General features: G+C 43.9%; 1 protein-coding gene across 1 annotated transcript in view; it reads right to left on the bottom strand.

Annotated features, from left to right (window-relative positions):
- The window catches only part of LOC118772424 (LYR motif-containing protein 4), a 44,987-nt gene that overhangs the window by 10,190 nt on the left and 14,136 nt on the right, over positions 1–20,661 (bottom strand). The window lies entirely within an intron of this gene.

The raw sequence follows: 20,661 nt of genomic DNA, 5'->3' as shown, positions 1-20,661 counted from the left end.
CTTCCATAACCTTGTTGTGGATTTAATATGCATTTCTATGAATATGCTAGCGAGAAATTCAATCTCCGCGTGAAAAACTCAAAGCCACGCAGTCTTCAAAAACTGAACTGGTGACACATTTCTACGACATAAATTCCGGTGTAGACATACTCAATACATGCACGACTATCCATCGATCTATAGATCCACACATTCACGCGCGCACACATGCACAGATTAAATATGACTAAATATGCATCCACAAAACACACATACAAAGACACATACATAAAGCATCCATACAAAACACAAAAACAAATATAAATATTCATACACACATAAATAGATACACATACATGGCCAGGCCTCAGAGGAATGCTTATAATACACTCCACTTATAATACACACCACATTTGGTATCAGTAAGCCCCAGATGGAGCTCGCCTGATGCAAATTTATGCACAGGCAGGTCCAGAATTTTCCAGAGGGCCACACTGTCTCTCCTGCACTGCTTCCACGTGTTGTGCAGGGAGCCTTTGGAAAAATCGACCCACGTGAGGGCCCGCAGCACATTCATCAGGCCTTTCTCTGGGAGTGCTGGCATTCATTACAGTTTAATGATGTGTTTCTTGGATTCCGGGCTGAAAAGCGGCCAATGCAGACCGGTGGGCACAGCCGGCCCGGGCGAAGCCGGATCGGGTCCCAATTTAATGCCTCCCCTCAGACCGCAGCTGCCTACTGGCGCGCTGATCGCTTTCCCTTTAGAGCTCATCAATATTTAAGACTCTCTCCAAGTCAAAAATATAATTTTTCCACTCTCGCTGTCAATAAGCTGGAATGGGAACCGGCAGGTAGATGCAATAAAAAAATAATGAATACGATAGCGTCCTTCCTGTTCCATGTTTTGCTGAACAAAGTTGTAGCATTTTGTGCTGCACTTTGAAAGCTGAAGGGCTATGCTATGGAAAGGTGTTACTTTCAGCAGCCTCAAGTACATTCTTCATGAAGATTAATCTTTTGTAATTGTACAAAGTGGAGAATAAAACAAGGGGGTTTTCTTCCATAGGAAATTCTAAAAGAGAGGGGGTGTGAATTCAGTTGTGCATGAATTACTACCGAAGAGCTGTTACGGTCTTATTTATATGTATGTACACAAGTTATCGGTCTGCACCATTGGTTGTATTACACACATTTGAAGTGGCTTACGAAACATTGATACCGCCACAGACGATGAAATCATTCAATTTAAATGGCCGATAGAATAGTACTACTACCATCTCCACTGTTCCGCCTCCTGCTACCAATAAACGACAGGTCTCTACATGACCACCATTCATTTACAGAACACACATTCTAAAAAAAAAAAAAAGCTGCCCCCTGCTGACCCTGGGCAAAAAGCCGCATTTCCTCGCTGCTGGGGCCGGTTCATATTTAGTCTTCCTCACAGAAAACGAGCCCCGTCCCCTCAGGTTTACTAGTTCGCTTCCAATTAAGCGGCTTATTAAGCCCGTGCTCTGGGGAGTAGCGCCTGAGCAAGCTGGGAGCCGTCTCTGTAATGCCCGCCGGATACACGCCGCACACGGCCGCGAGCGCCGAACACCCCCCCGCCCCGTCGGGCGCGCCGCTCAGGACACGGCCGTTTCAATGAAGAGCCTCTCGGTCAAAGCCGCGCCCCGCTGCCGCGGGACACCTGCTGCCGGGGGTGAGCCTCTGCCCCCTCCGCTCCTGCTTGTGCACAGCTGGACGGCGCACTGTACGTGCGCGCGCATTCTGAGCGCAGATCTTACAGGGCTGTGGGTTTGAGCTTTCCCCGGGAATGCTCACTATCGAGACAATCTGCTATGCCTGAAGATCCGTCTCCTAGCATCTAACAGTCTTTTTTCCTTTTCTTTTCACCAAAGCGGTCATAGTAACGACCTACTTTTGTTCCTGCAAAGGGCAACTTTCATGAAGTCATGAAAGTCATAAATACATCTAGACACAAAACCAAAAATTTCCCCATCCGCCAGATTATTTTAATGTTTTTCCTTAGAACAGGCTTTCAGAAGCCCTTGGATACTGCCTATTATTGGTCGTGGTTTACTTCGACACAAGCAAATATGGAGGAGGCCCACTCGCCCACTAAAAGCTTAATTAGGCAACACTGTGAGACTCTCCTCTGACTGCTAGATGCAAATGCAGCCTGTAGGTGCCTTTGCTGCAGATCCCTATGTACTGATCAAATTTAATCAGTGCCATTGAGATAACTATCACATGGAGCTGTCAGGGAAAGATCATCGAATGTTATCACCTTTAATATAACCTTTACGCTTGTTGGTGTACAGACCAGATATAAAGGCGCAGTATCTAAGTTAGGCTCTGCTGTGCTGAAAGCTCCTCAGTAGAATTTATCTGTCTCTAAGAAAACGGCTGTGGGTGGGCATTTCAGAGTGGTGCAAAATGGCTGTCTTACCATTTCAATACAGAGCCCAGTAAAACTGTAGAAGCCATTTTGTATGAAGAACAATCACTAGATCATCATGGAAATCCCCTGATATAACACACAGTTCTGTAGCGAAATCACGCACAAATGGTGGTGGCCCCATCCAGTCTGTGGGTTGCAGAGGCAGCGGCTGTGACCACTGTCAAAAAACATTTTGCATAATTCCCTAAACAGCAGGTGTTGCAGACTGATGCAAATTTTAGCAAGCCTGAAACTCAAACTCCAAAAATACCGCTCATCTGATATTCTCTCTTGAGCCATGTCAATATGCAGTTAGTGAACTTACTTCCTGAATGTCCTCTTAATCTAGGCTAACTGTCATCTTCTTTGATCAGATTACAACATGTTGAAGCGTTGAAAACTTCATCGATGCAGACAGGCAAGCTAATGGCTAAGGGCTAATGGAAAGCCAAAAGGCACATTCATTATTAACAACAGAAAAGCCTCCATAAAGACACGAAATAAATTCTGTTGCAATACCATATTTTTCCACAATCACAACAGTAACTGAAAAAAGCAAAGTAACATTGTGCTTTTGTTCACAGGTTTGAGTGACGGTCTTCCCACATTTTCTCATGTTGCGAGGTTGCAGCAGTGCGATGTATTCATCCAATTACTGTGCCGCATCAAATGTGCTGTTGCAATATTACAGCATAACATGGGAACCTTTCCAGTCAGCCGAGACCGGCCGCGGGAAGCGTTCTCCTGGGTGGCATGGAGATAGGAAAGCTGGACCATGCCTGAGTGGAAATACCAAACAGGATAACATAACAGCACAGTGGAATAAGGCTGACTGTTTTGTTCAATAACAAAACTTTTAATTGCATAAAAGAAAATTTAAAAGCTTTACCCTCAGCTGCCCCACTTCTCTCCAGCCTGTTAGCAAAGGCAAAATCTTGTGCACTGCCCAAATTCAATTTAGCTGCAGGGTGCTTTGCCCTTCAGTATTAAATATACTTGAATGAATACACTTTTGTTCTACTGTGCTGGAAGTCACTCTGGATAAGAGCATCTGCTAAATGCATGGAATGTAATATACACAACTTACATAGTTTCACTTTTTTCATAGCATTTATCATCACTTTAATTAATTGGTGAACACACAACTTTGTATAAAAACTATACTCAAATTTTACAAGATTTACTGAGGACAAAGGGTACTGAGATTTAGCTGAATCTCTGCCAAATCTCTACAAATAAAAAGACCAGGTCTGAGTTTTACATGTTGTTGTGTCACAGCCCACTCCAAGGTTATAGGAGTTGAAGTCAGAATCATAAAAACAAACCTGAATGTAAAATCGAATCTCATAACATTGCCCGCCTGAGCTTTACCAATCATCCCTTGTTGCTTGCTGATCAACCTGCATTTTAAAAGGTAAGGTTGACTATACCAGCATAATTAAGCAAATGGAACTGCAATAATAAACCCTGCCGATGACAACAGTAAAGCATTTATTCTGAAAGGCTGTTTAAAGCACTGCTTTTCCCTCATCAGTTTAACGGACCCTACATGTAAGGCATCCAGAGCAGAGAAGTGGGTCAGGCCCTCAGAAACGAAGTGGCCCTGGTCGGTGCACTGGGGTTTGAAATATTGCTCAATGTGTTATGCGTCTGCTTGTACTGTATGCTTGTACCTTGGGCAACGTAAATCTTTGCTGTTGCTTCCATATAAAGTCAGCGGAACACACTGTTCATTTCGGGCTTCCTTACTCGCTTGCTCTTGCAAGTTGACGCGACTATGAACACCTTGGGACCTTACCAAGGGTGCAAGCAGCTGAGGGGAAAGATTTATTTGTCAGCATTTTGGTATTAAGTGTCATTGTTTCAGAGGCTTGCCGACGCTCCATGAAATAAATAACACAGCTGGCAATCCCTAATTCCTGCTCGAAGTACTGAGTTGAATGGCAACTGCTGAGTGCAACCTCACAAATCATTCACTATGGGAGGTATGGAATGTAGGGGATATACATGTATCAGAGCAAATAAATGTATGCGATGGACAGCGTCATCTCGATGTAACAAAACACGTCCTGGTTATTGTTCCCACAGCTAGCACTGATTATCATATTGATGATGATTGAAGTCGTTTCCGTTAAAGAAGTTCTGTTTGGGCCTGGGTGGAGGTAAGCGTGCCTAAAACTTATCAGGACAACTGAAAAGGAGTCCTGCAAGTGGAATGAGCTCTGCTTTCAAACGCAGACAACGCCGTGGCTCCTCGATGGGAAATTTTCACTGCTTCGCCGCCTAATCAATCCAAAGTTGTGGAGAGACATCACAAATCGATGAACTTGAAAAATAAAGGATTAGCACAGTGATATTGGATATCCAGGCAGCGCGCCTCCTGAGCAGAAAAAAGAAGACAGGCGAAATACACTACTATGAACTGGCAGCTCATGTCCGACTGTTATATCATTACCAAACCCAAAAGAGCTGCTGCTGCTTACAGTGCAGTTTAGCTTTTGAAATTCCCAATAACTCTATCCAGCAATAAAAACAAAGTTAAAAAAGACTGAACAGACTGCACATCTCTGCGGTAACAACGTCTGCTGTCATCGGGTCTTTTCACTGCAGTACAAAATAATATGACCTTATTTCCATCTGAATCCATACAGTATATATAATAGTCAACCCTGATTCTGTTGATAAATAATAAATTGCACATAAAGCTATTTTGAAATGAATCCCCTGGCAAAAGCTATAATGAGCTGTGTGCTCCACAGGAATTTATCAGTATTAAATGCTCAAAGAACGTGGCAATAAAGAACCAATATTAATGACCTCATTTCTCTCCTGTAAAGGGCAGCCTTTACCCAGTCATGTTTCAACAGTTCTTATTACAATACAACCACATGCCCTACTTTATACAACAACAGACATAACTAGAAACTGAAAGTCCCTCTCCACCTAATTATGCATGCATTTTCCCTTAACATACTTTCTGAAAATCTCCAGTCTTTTTTTGGTACTTTAGAGCTTCTAGGCTCTCTCATCTCATCAGCGTTAGAAAGGAGAATTTTTTTTTGTCTTCTGCTGACAGTATGACAGGATCAGAACTGTTCAGAACCTACCCTGTTTGGACCATTAGCTCTTCATATATTCCACGAGCTGCCACGCCCGCTCAGACCACAGGCACAGCAGGCAGGCTTACTGCTGTCAATCCAGCTTTGCACACCAGATCGCTTCCGCTGCAGAAGCACCTGCTAACCGCAGGATCCAGGCTGTCGCTCAGCCTCAGATTAATGTTTCATCACAGAGAGAAGTCTGTAATTGGAGGCGGTAAAGCGGAGACCTGATGCTGGTAGGAGTTTATGGAGTCCCTGCAGTATCACTGTAACACACAGACCGCTAGTGTCTCTCTAATCTACAGCTTTGGCGGGCTCCACCAAGCAGACTGAAGCCACGATCAGCCTCAGATTGTTCTCCTTGCTTGCTTTCTGTGTTCCATCCCTCAGATTAATATGTTTGCAGTGGCAGCAGAGTAGGTCAGACAGTTAAATGCTCTTGTTTCAAGTGTAGGCTGACCCTTATGGCCCAGGTTCAAAGCCAGCCGTGCCAGTTGCCAGCAATGGCCTGTAGCTCATATCCATGACCCCTCAGCTTCACTCCACCAGAGACAGGCATGGTTGGGCCTGCCAGAGTCACCTCTTTGCTCTTTTCTCAGCACCCTGTGATTACTTTGGGGCCTGTCAGTTGCTCAAATGGTGTCATGAGGATAAGCCTATCCTTGGTTTGCCTCTTGGTGCGCTGTGGTACTTTGGTGGAGTGCACAAACCCCTCCCCATGCTTAAATGCTCAATTGTTTACGACTCAGTCAGGTGAAAAGAGGGAGGAAATTGGAAAAATGATAGGCTAAGAAGCTCTCGGGCTTCAGAAGGGAAACACTGCCATGGCGCAGACTTCTGGAGTGCTAAAAGCACATCCTTCCTTTCCATGATCAACGAGAACATACATACCAGTGGTGGACAAGTGTCCCATGAGACCCTTATTTTCACCAGAATATGAAGAAAAAAAAAGCTGACCCTGGTTCAGCCCCTGGTTCAGGACAGAATGTTGCTTAAAGTAGAGTAAGGCAAGCTTTACCCAATCTCACACACACGTGAAGGCAATCAAACAGGAAGCATGTCCTTGAGTCTCCATACTCCCTTTCCCATGCGACTCATCACTATTCTTTCCTGAGTTCTACTGTGCGGTTTAGCACTTAGATAACTGGCCAGCATACAGGTCCCGGTTTCTGCACTCTTAAGTACTTAACCTGAAGTTCTTCAGTAAATAACAAGCTGTAGAAAAAATGTGGAATGTAAGAGCTTGCCCCAGATAAGCGCATCTGGTAAGCAAATGAATAATGTAATATTATGTAATTTATGCAGTATTGAGCATGTCGCTCAGTGGAGATGACTGTTGAGCTCAGTGTCTCACCTCATTTATGTTTGTTAATTAGCTGCAAGCCAATCTTTCTTGTAAAATTAAACAGAGGTGCATCAGTGTGTTGGGAATAGGGAAAAGCTCTGAGGATGTGCCGCTCTAAACAGATGAGACAGACGTGTAGATGGTGCTGGGAAAGCACATTTCAGTGCCAAATCAAATAAAGGTGAAATTCATTAATGGGTCTAATTGCTTAAAAATTGTTTTCATCTCAATATGCATGGTTTGCTTTTTCTACTGATGTAATGTATTTAAATTGTAATTAATTTAATGTAATCGTAATTAATGTAATGTGATATAATGTAATGCAGTTAATGTAATGTAGTTAAATAAGTATCATTTTAAGAAAGTAAAAATAGGTGATATGCAGCTCGATACCTACTAACAATTAGGTGAATTCATTTATGTTGTAATTCTTGCCTCTTTAGAATAATAGTGACAGGTATTTGGTGGTAATGTATAATTTTAAACACTGTCCATCATTTGAAAATCTCTGCTAGTAGAAACTGCAACCAATGGTGTCCACCGTGGTGTTCACTTGTGACCCGTGTTTTAACTTAAAGGTGACTTATGTGACCTGGTGGGTCTTTGGGTTGAATGAACGCTTCATTTTTAGAGGTGTTAGGTTTTAGAGTTCATAAGAAAACTGCATCATGTATTAGAACAGAACAAGGGCTGCAGGTGCAGTCATGAACAATTATAATGAGAAACCTTAACGTTACCTTCACAGTTACCATCAGAAGACAACTGCAAATTTTCCACGTGAAGACACTATCCACAGGGATGAGTTCGGACACCATTTCAGTAAGTCAAAGAATCAAATTCACTCACGTGCTTCACGTGCATAGCAGGGGTACGTGGTTGAATTTCGGGGAGCAGGCATAAAGTAAGAGTATTAACGAAGAGCTGGACTGCACTCTCACACTGAGCCGCGTGCAGCCTCTTCCGTGCGAGCGGCTGGGCCGGGGCAGTGCGCGTGTGACTCGCCACATCTCTCCCTGCTCTACTCCGCTGCTGGAAGCGAGATGAAATGTTTCACCTCCAGCCACACTTGCACAGCAGCCAGCCTGCATTTCACACAGAACACAATCTCCGGAGCCAATTTCACCCTGTGTCGACAACAACGATGTCGACAAAAAAAAAAAAAAAAAAAATCCTCCATTTTATGCTCCCATACCTACACCCCCAAAATGTATTTCTTCTTCATGGCAAATAATCTTCTCTCCCTGGTGTCCGGATCCCTCTTTCTAAGCTATTTACAATTTCATATTCGAGTAGCACCCCCCCACCTCCTACTTTTTGTTTGCTGACAACTTTATGGAAGTCAACTGCACATGATGGAGGGGGATTCATTTATATTCATCCGAGTGGGCAGGATGGAGCCGAATCACTCACTTTTATGGAGGGCTGGCAGTGAATACTGTGCGTTAACGAGGGCCGTGTTTCCCCAGGAGAGCCTCTGTCACAGGCGTCCCGGGGGGCACACGATTGAGTGAGCCACCCCCGCCCACAGATATAACTTACACCTAGGGTTGGATACTGAAACCTGGTGCCAATATGGCACCGGTTCCTATACGACCGATATCTACCGGACCGAATCGCAACGCAGATTTCGGTCCCTCATTTCGGTGCCACTAGGGTGACCATACGTCCTCTTTTTCCCGGACATGTCGTCGTTTAGAGACGCATGTTTTAGGTCCCAAAACGAGGACATGTCCGGGAAAAAGAGGACGTATGGTCACCCTAACTTAACCCTTTCGCGTACGGTCACACTGGTGTGATTAGCCGTTTAGCGCGTATGGTAATTTTAGCTTTGAGGAAACAGCGATTTAACTTTAAATATAGCAAATGCTAACCGAAAACCGTAAGAAGCTTAAGCTTTAGCGTAAGAACGCTAATGAAAACACAACGAACCATGTAACGTAACATGCATGCTACATAGCATAAAATATAAGTTACGTGCAAAAGGGTTGTTAAGGCGCTAGGATTCTTCCCATATTTTTTTCCCTTTAGTCATACCTGATGTGGGAGCACACCTCCAGTTGTCCGAGGCCGTGTGAAATGCTTCCAGGGGAAAAAACACCACCCTCATCTATTCGATGTTGATATCACAGCAACAGCACTATGCTGCTTCCGTGTGGTAGACAGAAACACATGGCTACAAAAGATAAAGAGTGAAAAACATTTGCTAACAATGCAAACATTTAAGTGTTTTGTATTTATTCATATTTATAAATTTAAGTATACTTTAAACTGTTAACAGTTAATATATTGTGCAATTTCAAGTTCAAAATTTGCCTTAGCAATAAAAAAGCCGTTCTTTAATGCCATTGACCGCCGTTTTAGTGCTTTTTTTAAGTATCAGTTTAGGCACCAGTACCGTTTTAAAAGTATTGCTATAGCACCGGAAAAAACCCAAATGATACCCAACCCTACTTACCCCCAGAGAGGGCCTAGGAAATGTTCAGATCACAATGGAAAGACCTATTACCTTTTACTACAACAACCCTGCTATTATTTGCCTCAAATATTTGGTCTGGGCACTAAAAAAAACAGGTAGACCTTCCAAGGAGCTGATCAAAGTTCAGAGGCCAGTTAAGGTTCCGTTTTTCAGAATGCAGGAGGCAGACCCAAAGTCTACCATCATCTAGAAAGGTGAAAGGAATCCTAATCAAAAGGGGAAAGTGGTTAACAGGGTATGTTTGTTTTTCATCACAACTCAATTTGCTAACGACTCAATCATGGGAAGAGCAGCATTTCAGGTACAAATGTGATCAATGCTTTCTGATTTAACATTTACTGCGGATCAAATGTTGTCCTGCTGAGTCCTGGCCATTATCCACAAGTTGAGGGAAACACATTTGGTCTGGGCTTTAGGACTGCGGATGGCACTAGCCACGGCAATCATTCAGGTTCATATTCTGGTCACTCACACAGGATGACCTCCCCAGTCCTGGCACTCATTTCGATATCAAAGGGTAAGAGGGCAGAGCTCAGGCGTCTCCGCTCCTCTAATTGCACTCCCGTGGATGCAGTTTTCCCAATTACACAGATATTAATGCCATGTTACCCGACGAAGGCTGACATGATCATCATAGTTAATCAAATATTATCATTTGGATCTATGAAATTACCATCACACCATATCTATGAACCACTTGCCGGTTTCCTGTTCTAATCTTTATTGCCCTGACAACATATGCCACCAATTGCAAACTACAAAGAATGGAGTGCCGTGGAACATGTCCATGGCAGTCACAGAGACAGACGCTAGAAAATGTGGAATAGTAACCATGATACTGAAAGTGGTCTGAAAGCGGTAATTCCTGACTGGCAATCAAACTGCTTTGGTGATAATCTTCATTGCATGTGAGTGATCCTCTTTCATACTAGCTCTTTGGATGTAACAGAATGCTGTTGAAGATAAGGACAAGAGTTATACTTATGAATATTTAACAAGTTGTGAAAAGCAATACAATCCACATGCATAGGAGCTGTTCTAGTCAAATTACCCCATGAATGACAAATCAGAACAGATTCTTCTATTTCTTCTGATACACTTCATATTACTTCTGACTAAAATGAATATGCACTGGACAGTCAAGTAAAGGTTCTACCTCTCTTCTTACAATGACAAAACACTGAATGGTCAAGTGAAGGTTCTCCCTCTGATTAAAATGAATATACACTGGACAGGCACGTAAAGGTTCTCCCTCTCTGAAAAATAGTGAATCTCTTTCAAAAGATGAAGGAAAATCAATATGCTCACAATAAGCTGTGAAATCGCTGAGTTGGGCTTGTTCAATGGCATCTCTGTCCTCTTTTAAAAAATGGATTATTCTGCCCTTCACACAGAAAGCAAACTTGCTGTGCCACTTACATCTATCCATTGTGATTATATAACAATGTAAAGGGCCCTGAAGTCTGTGGATATATGCAAAGAGACTCTAAAGTCGCATGTCAATAAAAGTGAATCTTTAGACGATTTTCACACCAAAGTGTGTTTTTTCCATGGTTAAAAAATTACAACATTAACTGAAGGCACTAATTAAGGGCATTTCATGGACCATGCCCCAGAATTCCAAAAAACTGTGCTATTCTGGTCGGGAAACAATATTTAGGCCATTGTACATGATTTGTCACAGAAAAACTTGTCATGCGTGAAACTTTGTGCCCTAATGGTGGATTCCTTTTTAAGAGGGTGGAGAATTGTGTGTGTAAAGGGCAATTTGCACATGGTTTCTTGCTAAAAACATCAAATGGGTTGTGAACCTGCAACTAGGGCTGTGCGATATGACCAAAATCTCATATCCCGATATAGGTCATTTCATAATCCGATAATGACACATATCATGATTGTAGCACATTTTCTGTAAATTAATTGAATAAATAGTTTATATAAAATGACCACATTTTATATAAAAGGCCTATTTCTTATTATATTTTGAATTATATATTCGACAAACAAAGGTACTTACTCATATTTGATAATTTTTCTCCCTTTATTTAGAACCTTTGTGCAAATTTTCAATTAACCCTTTCGCGAATACGGTCACACTGGTGTGATTAGCCATTTAGCGCGTATGCTAAAACCGGTGCGATTAAAACACTAGATTGGAAAAATTCTAGCTAATTTTCGCTTTGAGGAAACAGCGATTTAACGTTAAAAATGTAGCAAATGCTAACTGAAAACTATGAGAAGCTTAATAACGCTAATGAAAACATAACAAACCATGTAACGTAACACGCACGCTACATAACATAAAAATAAGTTACGTGTGAAAGGGTTAAGCATACAACAAAATATAGAATATTAATGTATAAAATAGTAAATAGAAAACACTTTTCAACTATAGTTCTGTGTCACGTTCACTCACCTCCATGTTTGTTTGTGTTGCCTTCATGCAAATTTCCTGCCTGCATCCGTTCCGTGTGGAAGAACTGACCAAATGACGAAAAATATTGCGACACAACGAAATAATCGATAGAGCATAATATGAAATGATAGACGTTTTTCTATCGTCACACGATATATATCGTCATATCGCACAGCCCTACCTGCAACCTGACTTCCAATCGTTACTCCGACCAGGTGACCGGCACTCGCTGTGCATTGCAGCCACAGCATGTTGGCTCCAGGGGAAAATCAACAGGGTCTCTGGCAGGTGGGGCAGCTGCTATCGCTACGGGTTTGTAAAAACGTTGTGAGTGGGGCCCGGCGGGTGGCCCAAAGACACACCTGCACAAAACCTGCCTCGGCACTCCTCCCCACACCCCCTAAATCAAACACAGCAAGGCACGGCAAGGTGGAACATAATCTGATTTGATGTTTTTGTTTTTCTTTACTGTCTCCTGGCTTCAAGGGAAGCAATTTGGGGAGGAGAAGGAGTCTGGATGAGACTGATGCAGCGGCGGTGGCTGTGAGGGAATTTATTCGCTCTCTCTGCTTGCTCAGCACCACACTGCCTGCCGCGTTTTTTTTTTTTTTTTTTTGGCAGCATGGGCTGTTCTCAGCGCCCCCCCCTTCCCCCCCCCGCCATCCTGCTTTTATTGGGCACTTTACAGCGTCACTCCCACAGGTGCCCAGCTGCAATGCAGACAAAACGCTACCAACTCTGACTGGCTTCCAAACCTAATAGCCTGACGGACAACGCAGCGCTACCATAGCCTATACCTCACCCTCCGTGTCTAAACTGCATGAAAAGGCACAGGGAAACTGCAACAGGGAAAGAACTGGAAGAAATACCACTAACGTTTTTCTACTTGCCCAGCAGTCCAGACCCCTCTCCACTTTGTCACACTGTAGCCCCATACATATACTGTACATAGAAACACACCTCCATCTATACATGCATCCATAGATTCATTCAGCTAGTAGATTATTGGGAGCTATTCACACGTGGCAGATTTAGTAGTGGGTATACAGCGGTGAAGCGGGCTTTTTCTTTTACAGTACACCCTCCCAGTAGCAAGTTTAAACTCCAAGCGACTGCTACTGCATGTACGATTCTACATAGAATTATGTATTTAGTCAGATGTTATGGGTTTAATGTGCAGAAATGTAGGAAAGAGAATTCTTAATGTAACTGCTTGGCCCGTGGCTCTGGAGCGGAAAGTGTGTAGAAATTAAGTATCTGAGAACCAGTGACACGAGAGATGCAAGAGGTAAGAAGCCTTCTCATTTTAGAGTGCAGACACTCAAATTAGGCCATGAACGCAAAATAAGATCACACATTTATATATGTGTTTACCCAGCAGTTACACCACCCTGCAACCTGGGTCTCAGTAGAGCTTGGTTAGATCTTGGAGAGGGCACTTGCTGAAAAAAGCCAGGATGCAACTGCAAGAGGCATTTTTGGAGAGGTCAAAAGCACTATGGGTAAAATCCATATCATCACACGCAACACACAAACCGTTGAATCAAGGAGATATGGCATCTCAGGCCATAAGGAGAGCTGAAGAGGCTTTGCAGGCTTCAGAGCAGGCCCTGTACCCACTGACCAGCCTAGAACACAGGCAATCGGGATCAGCGCACTACCGCTATTAACATAGCGGCTTATTTGCTTAACAGGACTCAGGGCTCCTCTGTGCAGGCCACATTTCCCTGTCTGCTGTAACAAGCAGACTCCCTGATCACCGCTAATGCTGTTTCTCAACTTAGTGGTCTGAGTTTACCGGAGTGCAGGTGCAATATGAGAGTTTGGCAGTTTGACGTCAATGCCACAGGCAGAACTTCAACTCCACACCTCCACAGAAGTGCAGTTCACTGTTGAGCACCATACCACACCATGTTAATGTTCGAAAAAGAAAAAAAAGAAGCCACTTCCCTTTTAATTACAGCAGGTTAGCGACATACCAATTCATGTAGCACATGGTCTGGAAAAACAACATCAAAAACACCCAGGCTGCTGGGCAGTTACAATCACAGGAGACACAATCCTGTCCACTTAAAACAATGAGAACCACTGAGTATATACACTAAGGAAAAATAAATTATCATGCAGGTAGACCAGAATAAATAGGAGGGGCATGACTTAATTTACCGCCACGCAAAATAACAAGTCAAGGGAATGTTCTCATCCAGGAGGAAGGCAGAATTTATACATTTTTATTTGTGTAGGCAGAATAAAAAGGCCACAAATAACACATTTCGATGTTTCCTACCTGAGGCCGGAGAATCGCACGATGCAATTATTACATTATTTCATGGGTAACACACACATTCAATCCCAGCAGGCTTATCCCGCCCGTAGCTGTTATGACATTCTGCTGAAAATCAATAATGATTCCCTGACTGCTGTAACTGCGGCACCGTAGAGGCTTCTGCGGCACGCTGGCGTATGAAATCAAATCATTCAGAAACATAAATAAAACATTGCGCTCTTCAGCAATGCAGTGCCACCTGAAAGAAAAAGCAAGCCACTGTCCAGAAGGAACACGGCCACAAAAAACCATGTTTGCACAAAATGGTGGTTTTTTCCCCCTTCAGACATGATGTCAGCCCATAAAATGAAAAAATAAAACTGATTATTGATGGCTCTCTTTCACAAAAAAAAATTCACTGCTTTCTGTAGAAAATCAAATATGCCTTGATGGGCCATTTCATAGATTTTAATGCTGTGTTTGCTTAGAACATTACAGTAAAAACTACAACAATGAAACAGGCGACAGACAGTAAGCTAATGCAGGTCTGTAGCTGATTTCAGGCCCAATTTTCCTCTAAAGAAAAAATCCTTACACTGCAGTTAGTACAGATGAAAGAGCAGCACAAGGTACATATAGTGAGAGGGGGAAAAAAAATCAAAAGGAGGTATCATTTTTGTTGGGATTTTCAGTGAGCCACTTGCTCTCTTTGAACAAAGCCACGGCAGGGGTCAGACACAGATTTAATTTCTTTTCACTGTTGTCTCTGTAATAACAGTAACTGCTTATAGGCAATAGCTATTAAGGTAGATCCACTCATTGGTGCCTTGTTGACATCTAGTTGTGACATCTAGTGGTGAAGCAAAGATACTGCCATTACCTTGGGAGGAACCGTTCTCTCAGTCACTCAGCGTGAGAGTACAGAACCTACGGCTGCTGTTAGCCAAAAACAGCTCTCACTGACACGAGTCCCCGACACAATTTTGTCACACATTTCTCAGTCTGACTGACTGTAGGTGCCTGCATGTCTCTACAGGTCTGGCCTGAAACCGGGCCGTACATGTTTATATAAACGTCACCATAACTCATGACACTCCGATATTTGATCCTGATGGCTACATTATAGCCACAAGAGTCTGACATCAAGCACTTTCAGTTCCATCATCTGTGATTTGTTGCACTGTGGTATTGAACACAACAGGGGATGTGGGAGGAGGAAGGGGGTCAAATCAGTACCAACAAGAGTGCAATGGGAACCTGGTCATTGACTGTCAGTCTTCAACACGATTGAAACCCAAGGCTACATACATATGCAGGCAGACATCACAGTGCTGGGGGGCACACACACACACGCACTCACACGCACTCACACACACTCACACACACAGAGTATGTAAGCAGGAACTCATATGCAAGCAGGCACTCACAGTAAAACACTTGGCCCACATACTCCTTTACTTTCTGTATTGATGGTATCTAACTGCAAAGAACAAAAATGTCAGTTTGCCAAGGTTCCATATTTTTCTGCCTTTTCCACAATTTAATGTCATGAAACATACAACAAAGCTGCATTTTTTGCCTGCCGGTCTTCATTTTGACCAACAGGTGGTGCCACATTGACAGTTTTACTCCAAAACCTTGCCAATTGACATGGGTGTCCTGACAAGAGAGAATGGTTTCACAAACCCAGCTTAGCCATAATTCCTTCACTTTCCTGTCTGAATCTTTCCAATATCAATGCTAAACAGGTTCTTGAAAACATTGAAGGCATAAATATATATTATACCATATCCACAGAGGCCAAAGGAATTGTATCTATTACGTCAACACAGCATAAAGACCACAATGTCAGCCAATTCAAATGAATGAGCTAAGTAATGAGCAATTTAATCATCTGAAGTGCTGATATTTTAATGTATTCACAGCAAACATTTTGTTCACAGACAACCACTCTGAAACCACCATAGTTGGACTGGGATCACATCGGTCTTTTTAAACATAGCCTGCTGTTCCTTTCCTTAAAAAAACAATCTGTGCAAACACACACTCCAAATATCAAAAAGGGCTCCATCCCTTGTTCTCCAGACAAACAGAAACCTGAATGGACACATTTTTTTTGGCTTTGCTTAACAGACACTTTTGTCTAGCATCACATTATGATACCAACAATGTTGGCCTGATGTATACACCTGGTGCAACTGAGATAAGGGACTTGACTTAGGGGTATGATGGCACTGCTGTACCTACGATTCAAACCCACAACTCTCCTGTCCGGTGAGACTAGTGTTAATGTCAATACTCTACAGCATTCCGTGTTTTGAACTGCATATAACAACCAGAGCACACCACCAACCAACGAGACCTAAAGCCACATTCCAAAGGCAAGGTCAGTGATAATTCTGTCAGTGCATTCAGTCAGCTAATCAAAATGTTTTCATTGGCTGCTCCTCAGAACAATGCCCTTCAGTAACCTGTGTTTCAGGAACTTACGGCTGGCTCATTTTCAACCAGGGGCAGAGCTTTGTCAGCAATCCAATCAAGAGTGCAGAGGCAGAAAGAGGATGTCAAATATATAATGGCAACATGAAAGAGGTTCGTTTTCGAGTGTTTAGCACATGGTGTTAAGTACGAGCAACAACTGTGCTGGCTTTGTGGCAGACGAACATAAGCCAGAGATCACAACGGAACATTACCAAAACCATATAGGACATTCACGACTGAGTTATTCTTAAAGCATAATGGTTCTAAGTTATAGTGCACCACTGTAAAAGCTGTACAGTGCCAATAACCCAAACAAATGCATAAACTGGCTCTCCACTGGCTAAAAGCAAATGTGTATCCTGCTTATAAAACACATGTGACTACATCTCATGTATGCACAAATGGCTGAAAAGGCACAAATCTGAAATGGCATCTGGTGGTGGTGGGGGAGGGGGGGGTCACGATCTGAAAATAAATAAAACATTAATGGTCTCAGATGTGGGAGATAAATAAAACAGAAGCCACTGAGTGATTAGGCCACATAAAGGAGCATATGAAGGCAGAACCAGGGGAAGCAGGGGTGTGTGTGTGTGTGTGTGTGTGTGTGTGTGTGTGTGTGTGTGTGTGTGTGTGTGTGTGTGTGTGTGTGTGTGTCTGTGGGCGTGCATGTCTGTGCCTGTTAATTATTCATGGGCCCTTCTCCTGGAGAAATCATGGGGGTCCTGGAAGGGGGAAGGGGGTCCGAAGCACTGCATCACAGGCCTGCCACCCTTAACATGCTTCCACATTACAAGATGAGATTAGCATGAATGGTGAGTGAGGAGAGGCAGAACATTTGGAATCTACATACTGAACCGGAGCCACCACCCCATCACAGGCAACACGAGATGGATTCAGTTATCTGGAGGAAGGCCGGGAGCTCACTGAGCTGTTAATGGGGGGGGGGGGGGGGGGGTTGATGACAGTGAAAGACTGAACACCAGAACCCGCTCTATCTGTCCTATCTGTAGCCCAGAGGGGGGAGTGGCTGTGGCTGGGAGTCACAGAAACACATGGTGGTTGTCAAGCCCATGGGGCAGATGTACTCAAGGGATTGACCCTGACAAACCAAAGCACACACAAGCTGAGGGAGGATCTGAAAAAAGCTCAGGACTCTATGCACTGTACGTGTAGTACTGTATGTACCTAGTCCGTATGCAATGTCATACGGAGTGAGTGGCCCTCCTGATGCGCATCAGGAGGGCGGGTGACTTTACTTCTCTCTTTCTGCAGGAGATGCAGTATCCAAGGTGACCAGCACAGCTTGCGTTTTACACAGCCCTCATTTACTGTACACAGCTGGACAATTACTGAAGCTGTTGAGGTTAAGTACGCTGCTCCAGGGTACAAGAGGAGTGTCCTACCAGACATTTAAAATCTCCAACCTTCTGGTCACCAGTGCTTGTCATTCAACAACATTCTGGACTGCTTCCAATGAACCAGGTCATCCAGAGAGCTCTCATGCCTCTCATCAGTTTTTTGCTTAAAAATCAGTTAACACAGAATTTGGTTACAACATCCCCTCTAGGAAGGTGAGCAGAATTTGGGAGACCTCTGAACTGATGAACAATCAACGCTTCAAAGACACCCCCAAGATTAAACAGACCTTGGAAAAGCAGATATAGAGTAGGTCGGCATACTGATTAGGGCGTTGGTCAACTGGTTGACCTTACAGATCAACGCACATGACTGACAGGTGCATCCAAGTGAGCTGAGGGAGATGAGGTGGTCCTGGAAGTCCGGGCAGAGAGACCAGCTCGCCTTTCCCCCAGACTCCAAGCAGCTTGTTAACTTCAAGAGCATCTCCCTGGTTTTCCTGGGTTGTCGTCCCCCCTTTCATGTTAGAGCGGCTCTCTGTAAATTGCCTCTGCTTCTTTGGAGCACATTTACCACTGGTGCTGTCTGGAAGTATGCTCATTTTGGCTTTCGAAATGCGCCGTGGCATATTCTGAGAGGCAAGATACAGAGTGTGGATTGGAAAGCTGAGTCTTTTTCTTCTTGATTGCTCAGGGACACCGCATGACCTACTGCCACTGCGCAAAGCTTTGCCACAATGTGCCGCGCAGTGGCTGAAAGACTTTTTCCAATGTTATCCTTCTCTCACTGAAGTAATACTGCATATTTGCGGATGCTCTTGTTGACGACAACTGGCAGTAAAAGGTACAATCAGTGTGTGTAGAGCCGAAATAACAGGAAAGGGCCGCAGACGACATGCTAAGCTACACTGCAAGGTAAATGCGTTTGAACTTCATTTCTTGTAAGGCTGCAATTGTGTTATGCTTTTGAACGCACCTGCCCATCAAAAGTAATGAAAGCTATTGTTGCACAGTAGGGAGACTGCGGATACATAAATATAAATTTGAGAGCTGAAATGAGCTAGAATCCATTAGTTGTCTCATTAAAATTCTATTTGAAGCTGCAGTGAGATGCCAGCACACAGAGGGATGGAATTAAGACTCCTGAGGTATCGAGGCTACTATCAAGGGCTGAAAATTTCATGCCTGTTACCTTAACTTGAGGGCTTATTTCAGATCGGTGGGTGCATTAATTTTGCATAGCATACGTTGCTTTAATTTGCTTGCGTGAAACAATTCGTATTGTTTCTCAAAAGCATATACCTGCTGTATCGCAGTGAAACTGCACAGAACTACTACGCTACAGAAATGCATTTAAATAAATCTGTAACAGAACAGACTAGTATTCGGGGAACCCTGATGATCTGGAGGCATGCTGTTGTCCTTGCCTTTATATAGACAAGGCTCGTGGTCCACCTCGCATTGTCATCCCATCCTGCGTAGAAGGGAGGGAGTGGAGAGTAAAACATGGTAAAATGCAAGGGGGTGCAGATGACGTTGTGAGTCATGCATACGCGAGCCAACAGCTTCGCTCCATGTCAGCACGCCGCCCACCTATCCACCCATCTCAGGCCAACTCCTGCCCCCCCCCCGACGACACGCAAGCTGTGCCGCGCATCGCGCGGGGCGGTGACGAACCGCTCTCCCGAAAGGCGTTGAAAATCGAGGGCGTGGCCCCATTGGCCTTTCCAGGCCCCTGGGAGCTGGGAATAGCTGTAGGCTGGTGGTGGTGGTGGTGGTGGGGGGAGCCTTCATCCGCTTCACGACGCACTGCCTGGAGCGCGTGTGCGTCCTCACGACGGAGACACGGGCCCTGCCCCCGCCAGACTTCGGCGCGTCTGTCCGTGTCTGCCCGTGACTCAACTCCAGCTACGGACCACGCTGCCGCTGACGTCGCCTCCTCTTCAGTGCCGGAGCGGAGTCACGGTCTGCCTCCGACGCAGCCTCGCTCGCGCTCACAGCACACACACATCCATGCACGCATGCACACCATCGCTGAGCAAAAAAAAACAGACCGGCGTGAGAGAGGCAATCACGTGGACTCTCACAGTCACGCAGTCTTACAGCTGCTGTCAAACTGACTCAGTCGCAGCGTTAGATGTGAGAGATTATTATGGGACTCTAATCTTTAATCACTCCTCTATAAGCTCCACTGCCAAACAATAGAGCGCCTATGTCTTCGTCCCTGCCTATGAAGGACAAAGACAGTCTCTTGTTTTTACACCATTCTTTGGACGGTAATCAAGGCTGATACCCTTGTAAATAAGTAATACTTACAAAAAATACACTTTGCAGCACAGGGGTTTACCTATACTGAGGCAAAAGTTTTCTAACTTCCTATAATGACTTCCATCACTATAGATGACACCACTGAGAATGTAGCAGGTCATCTAAACAACAAAAATATGACTGGCTTGCCAGCTAGCTCACTCCCATATAATCTGAGGTTTGTGAAATCCATCTGAAAGCTGTGGAAATCTCAAATCAAAATGTGTTTTTTGTCCCTGTGTCTGTCCTGCACGAGGAAGAGAAAAAACCTTTGTGTTCGCACAGAGTATTTTTCCAAAAAGTTATTCAGAGCTCCCTTGTAGAACCAAGCAGGATCTTTTGTTCAGTCTTGGTCAGTTTCCAACTTTTTTTTTTTAACATTTGTGCCCCTTTCCAAATGAACCACAGCATGCTCTGTGTAAAACTGAACTACTATTGGATGCATTTAGTGAGCATACTTCCAACAGCTGATGTGAATATTTATCTGACATA

This window comes from Megalops cyprinoides, chromosome 2 (assembly GCF_013368585.1).
Source record: "Megalops cyprinoides isolate fMegCyp1 chromosome 2, fMegCyp1.pri, whole genome shotgun sequence".
Lineage (NCBI taxonomy): Eukaryota > Metazoa > Chordata > Actinopteri > Elopiformes > Megalopidae > Megalops > Megalops cyprinoides.
Note: the sequence above shows the minus strand (reverse complement) of the source record. Positions and strands in the feature narration are given on the sequence as shown.